Below are 15339 nucleotides of genomic sequence, written 5' to 3' on the forward strand. Positions count from 1 at the left end.
TCACCGAGCTGAACGTGTGCAGATCGCGGAGGTGCCGTGCGTCCGGTACTTGATCGGTTGGGTCGCGAAGACGTTCGACTACATCAATCGTGTTACTTAATGCTTCTGCTTTCGGTCTACAAGGGTAAGTGGACACACTCTCCCTGCTGATACGTCTCCAACGTATCTATAATTTTTGATTGTTCCATGCTATTATATTATCTGTTTTGGATGTTTATGGGCTTAATTATACACTTTTATACTATTTTTGGGACTAACCTACTAACCCAAGGCCCAGTGCAAATTGCTGTTTTTTTGCCTATTTCAATGTTTCGCATAAAAGGAATATCAAACGGAATCCAAATGGAATGAAACCTTCGGGAGAGTTATTTTTGGAACAAACGTGATCCAGGGGACTTGGAGTGGACGTCAAGAAATCAACGAGGAGGCCACGAGGCAGGGAGGCGCGCCTACCCCCTGGGCATGCCCCCCATCCTCGTGGGTCCCTCGTAGCTCCACCGACCTACTTCTTCCTCCTATATATACCCATATACCCTGAAAACATCCAGGAGCACCACGAAACCCTCTTTCCATAGCCGCAACCTTCTGTACCCAAGAGATCCCATCTTGGGGCCTTTTTCGGAGCTCCGCCGGAGGGGGAATCAATCACGGAGGGCTTCTACATCAACACCATAGCCTCTCCGATGATGTGTGGGTAGTTTACTTCAGACCTTCGGGTCCATAGTTATTAGCTAGATGGCTTCTTCTCTCTCTTTGGATCTCAATACAAAGTTCTCCTCGATCTTCTTGGAGATCTATTCGATGTAACTCTTTTTGCGGTGTGTTTGTCGAGATCGGATGAATTATGGGTTTATGATCAAGATTATATATGAACAATATTTTATTCTTCTCTGAATTCTTTTATGCATGATTGGTTATCTTTGCAAGTCTCTTCGAATTATCAGTTTGGTTTTGCCTACTAGATTGATCTTTCTTACAATGGGAAAAGTGCTTAGCTTTGGGTTCAATCTTGCGGTGTCCTTTCCCAGTGACAGCAGGGGCAGCAAGGCACGTATTGTATTGTTGCCATCGAGGATCAAAAGATGGGGTTTATATCATATTGCTTGAGTTTATCCCTCTACATCATGTCATCTTGCCTAATGCGTTACTCTGTTCTTATGAACTTAATACTCTAGATGCATGCTGGATAGCGGTCGATGTGTGGAGTAATAGTAGTAGATGCAGAATCGTTTCAGTCTACTTGTCGCGGACGTGATGCCTATATACATGATCATGCCTAGATATTCTCATAATTATGCACTTTTCTATCAATTGCTTGATAGTAATTCGTTCACCCACCGTAATTCTTATGCTATCTTGAGAGAAGCCACTAGTGAAACCTATGGCCCCCGGGTCTATTCTCCCGTCAACAAGCCATTTCTGTCGCCGTTTATTTTGCAATCTTTATTTTCCAATATATACAACAAAAATATTTATCTTATTATCTCTATCAGATCTCACTTTCGTAAGTGACCGTGAAGGGATTGACAACCCCTTTATCACGTTGGTTGCGAGGTTCTTGTTTTTTTGTGCAGGTACGAGGGACTTGTGTGTAGTCTCCTACTGGATTGATACCTTGGTTCTCAAAAACTGAGGGAAATACTTACGCTACTTTGCTGCATCACCCTTTCCTATTCAAGGGAAAACCAACGCAGTGCTCAAGAGGTAGCAAGAAGGATTTCTGGCGCCATTGCCGGGGAGATCTACGCATAAGTCAAGACATACCAAGTACTCATCACAAACTCTTATCCCTCGCATTACATTATTTACCATTTGCCTCTCGTTTTCTTCTCCCCCACTTCACCCTTGCCTTTTCTTCGCCCTTCTTCTTTTCGTATTTTCGTTTGCCTTGATGTCTTACTTGGCTCGTTTGCTCGCTTGGTTGGAATAATTGTTTATTTATTGTCGGAGAACCTAAGATCTATGGATCCTCATCCACTTGCTGATCTTTTTAAGAGATCCAATTATTATGAACCAATTGCTAGTGAGTTTTGTGCACTAGATTATCTTTATGAAGTTTTGCTTGAAATTCGTGAATCTGAAAATTGTGATGAAGTACTTTATGAATCAATTCACGATAGATCTTTGAATAAAAAGCATGATTGCAATGATGATATTATAAATTCTATTAATGTCAATTGTGCTAATAATATGCAAAACCCTAAGCTTGGGGATGCTAGTTTTGCGATGACTACTATTTGTTGCAATGATCATGATTGGGGTGATTCTTCTTTTGATCTTGAAAATTTATTTAATCCCCATGATGAATATGAGAATGATAATGGTGTTTGCAATATTATTGAATGTGGGTTTGGAAGAGTGTCAACTTTAGATCCCACATATTTGGAGAATGTTCAATCTTATGAAGTTTTTGATAAAAGTGGGTTTGGAGAGGTCATGACTTTAGTTAATGTTAATCCCACTATTTTGGAAGAGTGTCAACTTTGCATGCATGTGGATCGTGTTGAAAATATTTTATGTGATAGCTATTTTGTTGAATTTGCTTATGATCCCACATATAATTATTATGAGAGAGGAAAATATGGTTGTAGAAATTTTCTTCTTACTAAATTACCTCTCGTCATGTTGAGATTGCTATCGTCTCTTTCTTCTTCCTTGCATATGCTAATTTTTGCTTGCTATGATAGTTTGTTTGCTTATAAAATGCTTATGCATAGGAAGTATGTTAGACTTAGATGTGTTTGTCACATGCTTTATGATGTTCCTTTTGTGCTTCAATTCTCGTCTTTCATGTGAGCATCATTAAAATTATCAATGCCTAGCTAAAAGGCTTTAAAGAAAAGCGCTTGTTGGGAGACAACCCAATATATTTACTTTCTGTTTTTGAATAAATAATTCATCTAGCCTCTGTTTAGATGTGGTTTTATGTTTTTAATTAGTGTTTGTGCCAAGTAGAACCTTTGGGAAGACTTGGGGAAAGTTTTAGCGATCTTGCTGTAAAAAAACAGAAACTTTAGCGCTCACGAGATTTGCTGCCATTTTTTACTGGAGAGTGCGATAGGTTGATTCTTTTTGAAGATGATTAATAAATAAATTACTAAGGTCCAGCAATTTATTTTAGAATTTTTGGGGTTACAGAAGTATTCTAAACCTACAGATTACTACAGACTGTTCTATTTTTGATAGATTCTGTTTTTTGTGTGATTGTTTGCTTATTTTGATGCATCTATGACTAGTATCGGAGGTTATGAATCATAGAGAAGTTGGAATACAGTAGGTTAACACCAATATAAATAAATAATGAGTTCAGTACAGTACCTTAAGTGGTGTTTTTTTTTCTTATACTAACGGAGCTCATGAGATTTTCTGTTTAAGTTTTGTGTTGTGAAGTTTTCAAGTTTTGGGTAAAGATTTGATGGATTATGGAATAAGGAGTGGAAAGAGCCTAAGCTTGGGGATGCCCAAGGCACCCTAAGGTAAAATTCAAGGACAACCAAAAGCCTAAGCTTGGGGATGCCCCGGAAGGCATCCCCTCTTTCGTCTTCTTCTATCGGTAACTTTACTTGAGGCTATATTTTTATTCACCACATGATATGTGTTTTGCTTGGAGCTTCTTGTATGATTTGAGTCTTTGCTTTTCAGTTTTCCACAATCATCCTTGTTGTACACACCTTTTGGGAGAGACACACATGAATTGGAATATATTAGAATACTCTATGTGCTTCACTTATATCTTTTGAGCTAGATAATTTTGCTCTAGTGCTTCACTTAGATCTTTTAGAGCACGGTGGTGGTTTTATTTTATAGATATTATTGATCTCTCATGCTTCACTTATATTATTTTGAGAGTCCTTTAGAACAGCATGGTAATTTGCTTTGGTTATGAAATTCATCCTAATATGATAGGCATCCAAGATGGGTATAATAAAAACTATCATAAAAGGTGCATTGAATACTATGAGAAGCTTGATACTTAATGGTTGTTTTGAGATATGAAGATGGTGATATTAGAGTCATGCTAGTTGATTAGTTGTGAATTTGAGAAATACTTGTTCTAAAGTTTGTGATTCCCGTAGCATGCACGTATGGTGAACCGTTATGTGATGAAGTCGGAGCATGAGTTATTTATTGATTGTCTTCCTTATGAGTGGCGGTCGGGGACGAGCGATGGTCTTTTCCTACCAATCTATCCCCCTAGGAGCATGCGCGTAGTACTTTGTTTCGATAACTAATAGATTTTTTCAATAAGTATATGAGTTCTTTATGACTAATGTTGAGCCCATGGATTATACGCACTCTCACCCTTCCACCATTGCTAGCCTCTCTAGTACCGCACAACTTTCGCCGATACCATAAACTCACCATATACCTTCCTCAAAACAGCCACCATACCACCTATTATGGTATTTCCATAGCCATTCCGAGATATATTTCCATGCAACTTTCCACCGTTCCGTTTATTATGACACGCTTCATCATTGTCGTATTGCTTTGCATGATCATGTAGTTGAAATCCTATTTGTGGCAAAGCCACCATTCATAATTCTTTCATACATGTCACTCATGAGTCATTGCACATCCCGGTACACTGCCGGAGGCATTCACATAGAGTCATATTTTGTTATAAGAACTGAGTTGTAAGTAAATAAAAGTGTGATGATCATCATTATTAGAGCATTGTCCCAAGTGAGGAAAGGATGATGGAGACTATGATTCCCCCACAAGTCGGGATGAGACTCCGGACGAAAAGGAAAAAAGGGAAGAAAGACGACATAAAAAAAGAAGAAGGCCCAAAAAAGAGAGAAAAAGAGAGAAGGGACAATGTTACTATCCTTTTTCCACACTTGTGCTTCAAAGTAGCACCATGATCTTCATGATAGAGAGTCTCCTATGTTGTCACTTTCATATACTAGTGGGAATTTTACATTATAGAACTTGGCTTGTATATTCCAATGATGGGCTTCCTCAAAATGCCCTACATCTTTGTGAGCAAGCGAGTTGGATGCACACCTACTTAGTTTCTTTTTGAGCATTCATACACTTATAGCTCTAGTGCATCCATTGCATGGCAATCCCTACTCACTCACATTGATATATATTGATGGGCATCTCCATAGCCCGTTGATACGCCTAGTTGATGTGAGACTATCTTCTCCTTTTTGTCTTCTCCACAACCACCATTCTATTCCACATATAGTGCTATGTCCATGGCTCACGCTCATGTATTGCGTGAAGATTGAAAAAGTTTGAGAACATCAAAAGTATGAAACAATTGCTTGGCTTGTCATCGGGGTTGTGCATGATTTAAATATTTTGTGTGGTGAAGATACAACATAGCCAGACTATATGATCTTGTAGGGATAACTTTCTTTGTCCATGTTATTTTGAGAAGACATGATTGCTTCGTTAGTATGATTGAAATATTGTTAATTTTTATGTCAATATTAAACTTTTGTCTTGAATCTTTCGGATCTGAACATTCATGCCACAATAAAGAATATTACATTGAGAATTATGCTAGGTAGCATTCCACATCAAAAATTCTGTTTTTATCATTTACTTACTCAAGGACGAGCATGAATAAAGCTTGGGGATGCTTGATACGTCTCCAATGTATCTATAATTTTTTATTGTCCCATGCTATTATATTATCTGTTTTGGATGTTTATGGGCTTAATTATACACTTTTATATTATTTTTGGGACTAACCTACTAGCCCAAGGCCCAGTGCAAATTGCTATTTTTTTGCCAATTTCAGTGTTTCACAGAAAAGGAATATCAAAGGGAATCCAAACGGAATGAAACCTTCGGGAGAGTTATTTTTTGAACAAACGTGATCCAGGGGACTTGGAGTGGACGTCAAGAAATCAACGCGGAGGCCACGAGGCAGGGAGGCGCGCCTACCCCCCTGGGCGGACCCCACCCTCTTGGGCCCCTCGTAGCTCCACCGACCTACTTCTTCCTCCTATATATACCCATATACCGCGAAAACATCCAGGAGCACCACGAAACCCTATTTCCACTGCCGCAACCTTCTGTATCCAAGAGATCCCATCTTGGGGCCTTTTCCGGAGCTCCGCCGGAGGGGGAATCAATCACGGAGGGCTTCTACATCAACACCATAGCCTCTCTGATGATGTGTGAGTAGTTTACTTCAGACCTTCGGGTCCATAGTTATTAGATAGATGGCTTCTTCTCTCTCTTTGAATCTCAATACAAAGTTCTCCTCGATCTTCTTGGAGATCTATTCGATGTAACTCTTTTTGCGGTGTGTTTGTCGAGATCCGATGAATTGTGGGTTTATGATCAAGATTATCTATGAACAATATTTGATTCTTCTCTGAATTTTTATGAATGATTGGTTATCTTTGCAAGTCTCTTCGAATTATCAGTTTGGTTTGGCCTACTAGATTGATCTTTCTTGCAATGGGAGAAGTGCTTAGCTTTGTGTTCAGTCTTGCGGTGTCCTTTCCCAGTGACAGCAGGGGCAGCAAGGCACGTATTGTATTGTTGCCATCGAGGATCAAAAGATGGGGTTTATATCATATTGCTTGAGTTTATCCCTCTACATCATGTCATCTTGCCTAATGCGTTACTCTGTTCTTATGAACTTAATACTCTAGATGCATACTGGATAACAGTCGATGTGTGGAGTAATAGTAGTAGATGCAGAATTGTTTCGGTCTACTTGTCGCGGACGTGATGCCTATATACATGATCATGCCTAGATATTCTCATAATTATGCACTTTTCTATCAATTGCCTGGCAGTAATTCGTTCACCCACCGTAATACTTATGCTATCTTGAGAGAAGCCACTAGTGAAACCTATGGCCCCCGGGTCTATTCTCCATTATATTATTCTCCCATCAACAAGCCATTTTCGTCGTCGTTTATTTTGCAATCTTTATTTTCCAATCTATACAACAAAAATACCAAAAATATTTATCTTATTATCTCTACCAGATCTCACTTTCGTAAGTGCCATGAAGGGATTGACAACCCCTTTATCGCGTTGGTTGCGAGGTTCTTGTTTGTTTGTGCAGGTATGAGGGACTTGCGTGTAGTCGCCTACTGGATTGATACCTTGGTTCTCAAAAACTGAGGGAAATACTTATGCTACTTTGCTGCATCACCCTTTCCTCTTCAAGGGAAAACCAACGCAGTGCTCAAGAGGTAGCACCCGCTCGTTGCTATGCTTCTCCTAGATAGATCTTGTGTGATCGTAGGATATTATTTGAAATACTACGTTCCCCAACAAAAGATCCTATGCAAGCACCACATGTTGGAGGATCCATAACAATATAATTTCTATACAAATATACCCAAACATACTCATTACGTTGTCTTCCTTGTCCAACTTCAACTAATTTGCTCAAGTTTGAAAATAATTAATGGGGATCACAATCATAGAAGATGTCCAAGATAGTATATTTATATGTGAAACCTATCTTCCTTCAGTATTCTTTCATGAATTGTTTAAGTGATCAATGTTGTTTTTGCTAAGTTTCAATAAATTTTACCACCTATACTTCTTATATGTGAAGTCATTACTCCCCATGGGATAAGCATATGAAACATATGTACTTTTATATTTATGATATTCAATTCATTCAACAATTTATTCTAGGATATAAGTGAAGCACAGGAGTAAATGACAAACTACTCCAAAAATATATAAGTGAAGATCAATGAGTAGTCAAATAATTAAGTAGTTATGTGAAGACTCTCTCTCATTTAAGAATTTCAGATCTTAAGTATTTTATTCAAACAACAAGCAAAACAAAATAAAATGACATTCCAAGGATAGCACATATCATGTGAAGAAGCAAAAACTTAGGCTCAACCAAAACTGACCGATCATTGTTGAAGAAGAAAGGTGGGATGCCAATCGGGGCATCCCTAAGCTTAAATGCTTGAGACTTCTTGAAATATTAACTTGGGATGCCTTGGGCATCCCCAAGATTGAGCGTTTGTGTCTCCTTAGTTCTTCTCATATCACGATTTCCTTAAATCTCAAAAATCTCATCCACACAGAACTCAATAAGAACTCATGAGATAATTTAGTATGAATCAATGCAAAACCTAATCATTCTCTACTATAGAAAATCACAAAAATTATTATTTAACATTGCATACTAAATACCTCTACATATTTAATCATCCTCAAATAGAATCATTAGACAAGCAAACATATGCAAACATAACAAGAATCTGTCTAAACAAGACAGTCTAAAAAGAATGCAAGAAGATTCATACTGTTGAGTCCAAGAAAACATATGCAAACATAACAACAATCTGCCTAAACAGGACAATCTAAAAACAAATATGTTGCCAAAAAATCCAAGAAGGCAGCTTCTGCCTTGTCTGATGAGTCCTGCGATGAAGATGCTCCCGAGGAAATACCCATGTATGATCAACGAGCTCTTCTCAACAAGCCATATCAAACTCCCTCACCAGTAAAAGCATCACCCCCACTGAGAATGTCACCAAGGGTTGCACCCACTCCAGTCTCTGATAAACCTTTGGGTTCTGCTGCTCCTTCTGTGAAGAGAAAGCTGCTGCCCAAATAGAAGGATGTTGCTCATGTCAAGAAAGCTAAAACTAGTGTTCCTGCTTCCACAGAGGAATAGAGATATGCTTTCGATATCATGATTGATGTCATTGAAAGTGCTGCCTACGATGCGAAATCAGTTGATTTGAGCAGTTTGAATCTTCCTGATGATGTTACCAAGCTGGTAACAAAATATTTCACTGAGCTGAGAGAAATGACCAAGAAACTGAATCAGGCAGTCAAGGAAAAGAAAACCATTGAGCAAATGAGACGAGATGCCAACATTGAATCTGAAAGGAAGGAGCTGAACAAAGAAATTGTTGAAATCACAAAAGCTCTCAGGGTTATGAGGAATGATAAAATTGAGTGGCACTCACGGCTGAAGATGGAATTATCTCAGCTATGTGACCGAAGGAATGATGAGATTGAACGTCAGGCTAAACTTGCTCGATGAAGAATAAAGAAAGAGAAACGTCAAACGGCTAAGGCTAGGGATAGAAAACCGAAAGGAACCAAGCCTCCTCTCCCTCAGACAGTTGCTGATGCTCCGATTGACTCTAGTGCTCCTCTGCAGCAGATACTGCCGTCGCCTCCTCACGAGGATGAACCTGTACAGCAAGCTAAATTTGTGGTGGTTATCATTCCTACCTTTGCTGCTCAAGAGACTGATGTTATTGATATCTTTCTTAACAACCCCGATGAAGGAAATGTCCAGCCCGAGCAACAAGCCCCAGAAGAGAAAATTGATGAAGAGATTGAGGTTGAGAAGGAAGTATCATCACCTCTGAAGGAAATGCAAGTTGAGCCCTACGGATCCAACATGAAGGATGACAAGATTGAGCGGGAGCAAATTGCATCCTGAGGAAATACCACCCCGGTCACCCCATCCGGTGCACCTACCTAGATGGAGGTTGATCCTGCTCCTGCTTTGCAGCCAGAAAAGGAAGAAAAGAAATCCAAAGAGCCCATGGCTCATGAACAAGTTGTACCACCTGTTGTGCCCTAGGAAACCGAAAAAGATGTTGTTGTGACCCAACGTCCGAAGAGGTTGTTGTGCCTCCCTTTGTTGAAAATGCTCCGAAAGAAAATGCCCTAGTGCCTGATAGTCAGAAAGCCGCTGAAGGAGTTCCAGTGAAACAAAATGAATGTAAGACAAGTGCTTCCATGCCATTTGCCCCACAGAAGATGAAAAGGCCCCTTGCACCACTCAAACCTATTAACGAAAATATGCTAACACTTGATGATTCTCAGTCGATGGAAATAAGCGATGAAGAAAATCTGAAAAATCCTCAGGAATAATTTCCCTTGTTCCCTGTTGAATATGGCACAAATGGTCCTGCATTCAATGAGCAACTTCATCTTTCGAAGCTAGTATTCTTTGGAACCATCCCGTATGAAGGAGACAGAACTGCACTGTCACCCAGATTGTGGACTGAAGAACAGGCTGTGTACTATTGAAACCTTCGGGAGCATGATTTTTGGAACAAACGTGATCCAGAGGACTTGGAGTGGACGCCAAGAAACAACCGAGGAGGCCACGAGGCAAGGGGGTGCGCCCTCCCCCCTCGTGGCTCAACCGACCTACTTCTTCCTCCTATATATGTTCATATACCCCGAAAACATCCAAGAATACCATGAAACCCTATTTCCACCACCGCAACCTTCTGTACCCAAGAGATCCCATCTTGGGGCCTTTCCGAAGCTCCGCCGGAGGGGGCATCGATCACGGAGGGCCTCTACATCAACTCCATGGCCCCTCCGATGATGTGTGAGTAGTTTACTTCAGACCTTCAGGTCCATAGCTATTAGCTAGATGGCTTCTTCTCTTTCTTTGGATCTCAATACAAAGTTCTCCTCGATCTTCTTGGAGATCTATTTGATGTAACTCCTTTTGTGGTGTGTTTGTCGAGATCCGATGAATTGTGGGTTTATGATCAAGTCTATCTATGAACAATATTTGATTCTTCTCTGAAATCTTTTATGTATAATTGGTCATCTTTGCAAGTCTGTTCGAATTATCAGTTTGGTTTGGCCTACTAGATTGATCTTTCTTGCAATGGGAGAAGTGCTTAGCTTTGGGTTCAATCTTGCGATGCTCGATCCCAGTGACAGAAAGGGAAACGACATATATTGTATTGTTGCCATCGAGGATAAAAAGATGGGGTTTATATCATATTGCTTGAGTTTATCCCTCTACATCATGTCATCTTACCTAATGCGTTACTCTGTTCTTATGAACTTAGTACTCTAGATGCTGGATAGCGGTCGATGTGTGGAGTAATAGTAGTAGATACAGGCAGGAGTCGGTCTACTTGTCACGGACGTGATGCCTATATACATGATCATGCCTAGATATTCTCATAATTATTCGCTTTTTTATCAATTGCTCGACAGTAATTTGTTCACCCACCGTAATACTTATGCTATCTTGAGAGAAGCCACTAGTGAAACCTATGGCCCCCGGGTCTATTCTCCATTATATTAATCTCCCGTTAAGAAGTTATTTCTATTACCGTTCATTTTGCAATCTTTACTTTTAATCTTTATCATAAAAATACAAAAAATATTATCTTATCATCTCTATCAGATCTCACTCTCGTAAGTGACCGTGAAGGGATTGGCAACCCCTTTATCGCGTTGGTTGCGAGGTTCTTATTTGTTTGTGTAGGTACGAGGGACTTGCGTGTGGCCTCCTACTGGATTGATACCTTGGTTCTCAAAAACTGAGGGAAATACTTACGCTACTTTGCTGCATCACCCTTTCCTCTTCAAGGGAAAACCAACGCAGTGCTCAAGAGGTAGCAAGAAGGATTTCTGGCGCCATTCCCGGGAAGTCTACGCACAAGTCAAAGCATACCAAGTACCCATCACAAGCTCTTATCCCTCGCATTATATTATTTGCCATTTGCCTCTCGTTTTCCTCTCCCCCACTTCACCCTTGCCGTTTTATTCGCTCTCTTTTTTCCGTTCGCTTTTTCTTTCGCTTGCTTCATCGTTATGGCTAGTCTTTTATCCACTCCTTTATCTCTCGAGAATGAAGTCCTTAATTTTAAACAACGGGAGGGAGAAAACCTAAAAGATGCTTGGTACAGAATTTGCAATGCGCAAAATAGATCTACTAGGACTAGGAAGCAATCTACTTCCGTTCTTCTTCACATTTTTTATGTAGGCATCACTCCTTGGAATATATATATTCTTGATACCATTACCGAAGGAAATTTCTTGGGTAGCCATACTTTTGATTCTTATAATGCTATGATAGATTCGTTTGGCACACCACCTCTATTGGTTAATGGAACTATGTTAACTTTGGAACATGTTATGCAAAGGCTCGAAATTATTGAAAATAAAGTTTCCACTATGGAATTGATCGAGAATTTGGATAAAAAGATCCACAACCAAATTACCCAATATGGATCTAAGGTAGGAGTTACTCTGAAAAGTTTTAAAGAAAAAGAACCCATAGTTAATGAAAAAATAGACCAAGATTCCACTAGAATTGATAAACTTGAGGGTATTATTACCAACTGAGGGTCCGCTTTTTCTGCCGTAAGGAATACTTCAAATCCTCCTACCACCAAAATTGCCAAATTAATGTATGTTCCTAAAAATAAGGGTGAAACTTCTAGTAAGGAAAATGCGGATCTCAAATCCATAAGTGTTCACCCCAACTTTCTCGCTATCATTAAGGAACCTTTTGCTACAAATGATTTTCTTGATTTCTTGCCTAGGAGTTTAATCATTAATAGAAAGAAGGAAACTCCTAAGGGTTATAAGTGTTTTATTGAAGAAATGAATACCAAAGATGATAATACCTAGATCTATCCTTGCTTTTATGCCTAGCTAGGGGCGTTAAACGATAGCGCTTGTTGGGAGGCAACCCAATTTTATTTTCGTTTCTTGCTTTTTGATTCTGCTTAGTAATAAATAATTCATATAGCCTCTGTTTATATGTGGTTTATGCTTTTAATTAGTGTTTGTGCCAAGTAGAACCTTTGGGAAGACTTGGGGAAAGTCTCTGCGATATTGCTGTAAAAACAGAAACTTTAGTGCTCACGAGATTTGCTGCCATTTTTTTACTAGAGAGTTCTATTTAGTTAATTCTTTTTGCAGATGATTAATAGATAAATTCCTCACGTCCAGAAATTTATTTTAGAATTTTTGGGGTTCCATAAGTATTCAAAACCTACAGATTACTACAGACTGTTCTATTTTTGACAGATTCTGTTTTTCGTGTGTTGTTTGCTTATTTTGATGAATCTATGGCTAGTAATGGAGTTTACGAACCATAGAAAAGTTGGAATAGAGTATGTTTAACACAAATATAAATAAAGAATGAGTTCATTACAGTACCTTGAAGTGGTGTTTTGTTTTCTTTTACTAAGGGAGCTCATGAGATTTTCTGTTTATGTTTTGTGTTGTGAAGTTTTCAAGTTTTGGGTAAAGATTTGATGGATTATGGAACAAGGAGAGGCAAGAGCCTAAGCTTGGGGATGCCCAAGGCACCCCAAGGTAAAATCCAAGGACAACCAAAATCCTAAGCTTGGGGATGCCCCGGAAGGCATCCCCTCTCTTTTTTTTGAATATTTACTGTGGGGTAAAACCCCATAGCCCAAGGCATCCCCTCTTTCGTCTTCGTCCATCGGCAACTTTACTTGGAGCTATATTTTTATTCATCACATGATATGTGTTTTCCTTGGAGCTTCTTGTATGATTTGAGTCTTTGCTTTTTAGTTTAAAACAATCATCCTTGCTGTACACACCTTTTGGGAGAGACACACATGAATTGGAATTTATTAGAATACTCTATGTGCTTCACTTATATCTTTTGAGCTAGATAATTTTGCTCTAGTGCTTCGCTTATATCTTTTAGAGCACGGTGGTGCTTCTATTTTATAGAAATAATTGATCTCTCATGCTTCACTTATATTATTTTGAGAGTCCTTTAGAATAGCATGGTAATTTGCTTTGGTTATAAAATTAGTCCTAATATGATAGGCATACAAGATAAAAACCTGAAAGTGCATTAAATACTAAGAGAAGTTGGATGCTTGATAGTTGTTTTGAGATATAAAGGTGGTAATATTAGAGGTGTGCTAGTTGAGTAATTGTGAAATTGAGAAATACTTATGTTGAAGTTTGCAATTCCCGTAGCATGCACGTATGGTAAACGTTGTGTGACAAATTTGAAGCATGAGGTGTTCTTTGATTGCTTTCCTTATGAGTGGCGGTCGGGGACGAGCGATGGTCTTTTACTACCAATCTATCCCCTAGGAGCATGCACGTAGCGCTTGGTTTTGATGACTTGTAGATTTTTGCAATAAGTATGTGAGTTCTTTATGACTAATGTTGAGTCCATGGATTATACGCACTCTCACCCTTCCATCATTGCTAGCCTCTTCAGTACCGTGCATTGTCCTTTCTCACCTTGAGAGTTGGTGCAAACTTCGCCAGTGCATCCAAACCCCGTGATATGATACGCTCTATCACACATAAGCCTCCTTATATCTTCCTCAAAACAGCCACCATACCTACCTATTATGTCATTTCCATAGCCATTCCGAGATATATTGCCATGCAACTTTCCACCGTTCCGTTTACTATGACATGCATCATCATTGTCATATTGCCTTGCATGATCATGTAGTTGACATCGTATTTGTGGCAAAGCCACCATGCTTAATTTTTCATACATGTCACTCTTGATTCATCGCATATCCTGGTACACCGCCGGAGGCATTCACATAGAGTCATATTTTGTTCTAAGTATCAAGTTGTAATTCTTGAGTTGTAAGTAAATAAAAGTGTGATGATCATCATTAGATCACTGTCCCATGTGAGGAAAGGATGATGGAGACTATGATTCCCCCAAAAGTCAGGATGAGACTCCGGACGAAAAAAAGAAAAAAAGAGGCCATAAAAGAAAAAAAGAAAAGAAGGCCCAAATAAAAAAATGAGAGAAAAAGAGAGAAGGGACAATGTTACTATCCTTTTTCCACACTTGTGCTTCAAAGTAGTGTTGGGGAACGTAGTAATTTCAAAAAATTCCTACGCACACACATGATCATGGTGATGCACAGCAACGAGAGGAAAGAGTGTGTCCACGTACCCTCGTAGACCGAATGCGAAAGCGTTAGCACAACGCGGTTGATGTAGTCGTCGTCTTCATGATCCGGCCGATCCAAGTACCGAACGCACGACACCTCCGAGTTCTGCATACGTTCAACTCAATGACATCCCGCGAGCTTCGATCCAGCAAAGCTTCACAGGAGAGTTTCGTCAGCACGACGGCGTGGTGACGGTGTGTGACGCCCGGATAATTAGGCTACACTAATCCCGCGTTAATGATGCCTCGTCACCTCGGTTACTCCTGATAATCTCGCGTTAGTTCGAAACGGATTCAAATTCAAAATTTGAATTAAAGTTAAAGCAATTAAAGTTTTCAAAAGTCAAAACTAAAATGTTCGATGTGTTGAATATATTCCCTAACTGTTTGTCATGTAGAAACCATGTTTTTATATAAGGCCTATATATTTAAAAATGAGCAAAAAAAGAAAAGAAAAATAAATAAAAGGAGAAAGAAAAAGAGAAAGTAAAACAAAACAGAAAAAAACAAATGAGGGAGACCCCCAAGCCAACTGGGCCATCCGGCCCAACTCCTTCCCCTGGCCCAACCGGCCCCCACTCACTCCCTTAACCCCCTGCCCCTCCCGAAACCCTAGCGCACAACCCCCCCCACTACCCCACTCGTTCCCCCCACGTCTCCCTCGCTTTCCCCTCGATCTG

This window comes from Triticum dicoccoides, chromosome 7A (assembly GCF_002162155.2).
Source record: "Triticum dicoccoides isolate Atlit2015 ecotype Zavitan chromosome 7A, WEW_v2.0, whole genome shotgun sequence".
Lineage (NCBI taxonomy): Eukaryota > Viridiplantae > Streptophyta > Magnoliopsida > Poales > Poaceae > Triticum > Triticum dicoccoides.